Source organism: Penaeus japonicus, unplaced genomic scaffold (assembly GCF_977035675.1).
Source record: "Penaeus japonicus unplaced genomic scaffold, GWHDUDI00000001_assembly GWHDUDI00000028, whole genome shotgun sequence".
Classification (NCBI taxonomy): Eukaryota; Metazoa; Arthropoda; class Malacostraca; order Decapoda; family Penaeidae; genus Penaeus; species Penaeus japonicus.
The window spans coordinates 32,701,569-32,704,068 of NW_028234430.1; the positions used below are offsets into that span (position 1 = coordinate 32,701,569).

At 38.8% G+C, this 2,500-nt stretch overlaps 1 long non-coding RNA gene across 1 annotated transcript in view; it reads left to right on the forward strand.

The window, feature by feature from the left end:
* Positions 1–2,500, forward strand: part of LOC122243462 (uncharacterized) — a 3,090-nt gene that overhangs the window by 438 nt on the left and 152 nt on the right. Inside the window, exons 2-4 of the long non-coding RNA XR_006222382.2 lie at positions 677–844; positions 1,280–1,452; positions 2,485–2,500. The exon at positions 2,485–2,500 is cut by the window's right edge and continues 152 nt beyond it. This is a non-coding gene — a long non-coding RNA (uncharacterized LOC122243462). The remainder of the gene's footprint in view (positions 1–676; positions 845–1,279; positions 1,453–2,484) is intronic.

A 2,500-nucleotide genomic window follows, 5' to 3' on the forward strand; every position in this document is an offset into this window, starting at 1 on the left:
CTATCGCTTTCCTCATTTCTCCCTCGTGTATCTCTCTTCATTCCCTTTCTCTAGTGCTACATTTACCAATTAGTAGAAGACATAAGAACTCGCAAAGATAGGAAAGTCGCCGTTAATATCCACAAGGAATTCCTAAAACCTAAAAGATTATCTCCAGAAAGTAGATGCCAGGCTGCTGTCGCATATATTGAGTCTGTGAGATATATAACCTGTCTGTGGTCTTGGAATGATGGGATGAACTCGAATTGTGGCGAAAATCGACCCGTTTGCCGTTGATTTATCGTATGAGGAACCTGTTTAAGGTCTCTTGACAAGCACGTGTGGACGGGGTTGTTGGCCTTTGCTTGAGCGCAAGGTATGAGCAGCCCTTTAGTTTAGTTCCGTGCGAAGGAAATTGACAGGGCATGGCTTGAGCGAGCGACCTTTTTAAAAGTACTCTAAGCGTGTACTAGATATCTATAAAATTTAGAGATAAGATTTTGTATGAGATGTAAGACTTTTTTGTTAAATGCAATTGATATGCATGATAGCTTTGTCAGTTATGAATAGTAAACATTTTTGGGATTCGTAGAATGAATTTTCTAGTCGCATTTCAACTCTTGAGAATCCAGAGAGATAGTTTAATGTGTCTCGTGGTTTAAAACTGTTTTAACTAATGTAAACGACTCTTTTTCAGATGGAGAATTTGATGCGTGAAGATGGTCAGTGTTGTGGCCATGGAGATGAGGAACCACCATGGCTCATGACCTGACACAGAATTGATTCCAGTTTGCTTTAGAGCTGAAGATTAGAGGTTTTCATTCCCTGAAACTAAAATAATGAGGAAAATGTCAACTTTAACAAGGTAAGTTGTATAATTTTCTTTTCTTTTCATGTAATTTGTTTACTGTAAGAATGTGAACTAATCCAATCTCCTGCTGTTTTATGATTTGTAGTGATATATTTTATTTAAACTTCTTCATCAAGATATATAAATTATTCAAGAAGATGCATTAATTATTATAGATTACAAATAGTTTTGTATTTGGCTATAGTAAGAACCAATTTGTGATAAGCAAGGATGCAATTGTGCAGCAGACTACACTCTGTGCCAGTTCGTTTGGGCTGCGTCACTTTTTCAGTCTGCGAGAGAAACTTGGAGATTCTATGGAGTTTTGACCCAGATGGTTGAGGCTTGTATAATCTTTTCATACATATCTTTCATGCTTTTCATACTTTACAGAAAAGTTAATTTCATTTGGCAGAAAGTATTCTTAAGGGATATTGTTTTTTGTTTCAGTTGGTGGGCTTTGATCCAAAAGAACTCCTAAATGAAGAACCACGGGTTGAGGCCACGCATGCTTAGCTAGCAGTCAATTACGAGCTGATACTCGTGTTCCTGTGGGGCAGAAACTATTTCAATGCTTGTATATAGAGGCATGAATGGCTTGACTCGGTATTATCCATTGGAAGGTGAGTTTTGCTTTTATTTTAAAGTTTTTTTTTTAATTGTCTGGACATTATGGTAGTTAAAGATGGTCTTCTTTTGATTGTTTGTATATATTTTGATGATTCCTGGCCTTTCCATTACCAAGAACCCTATCTGGCTTTTTCCCCAGCTGATATTAGTAATTTTAGATGCTTAATGAGATTCTGAAAGTAGTCTGAATTACTAGAAACTAAAAAATATATATATATTTGGCTTATGTACCCCAAAAGATCTTTGGTGGGAACCACTAATGTAGTTAATAGTCATGAATACCCCTGTTTGCTTTTGCTTTTGTCTTTTTATGAAGCAATTGAGATTAACAATTAGGACTACAATCTGCTGCTGCGTCAATTGGGGAGGGAGGCAGGAATGTAATCAAATTGCAGATCAACTCCTGTGCCAGTTCATGTGGGCTGAGTCACTTTCTCAGATCTGCAAAATTAATTGAGAAATTTTGGAGAGCTTTATCTAATTGGTTAAGGTCTTCAGAGCTTTTCATACAATACTTGAGGAAGTCTAAATGGGCAAGCTTTGTTTGCCGAACTTTGGTTAACCCATTCACGCCGGGGCGGTTCCGGCTTTGCATGGTTGCAGTGCCGGGGTTGTCGAACGCATAAGCCTAACGCCTCGAGATTCTTGGATGCACAAGGCGCGAGCCTGGGCTGCCCGCTTGCTCACCCCGAACGCCGGCCTTGCTCTGACATCTCGTCCCCGGCGTCTGATGCAAAAAACACATAACGTGTCGGCACGTCAACCAGCGCGAATGGGTTAACGTGATGGCGGAAATGGAGAAACGCAGAACTAGGCTTCATAATCATGAAGCTTTGTAATGAGAAGCCTTGTTTGTGGTTTCTCCATTTCTGACATCGAGCAAAGACAGAATATTGAATCTAAGCATAAGATACTGACTGAACCTCTGCCAGTCTGTTCACAATTTCCTACTTTGAAATCTTCTTGCCTTTTTTATATCAAAATTCCTTGTTTAGCAATAAATTTAAAATGTTATTTCTTTACAGGTGTTCCCAATCAACG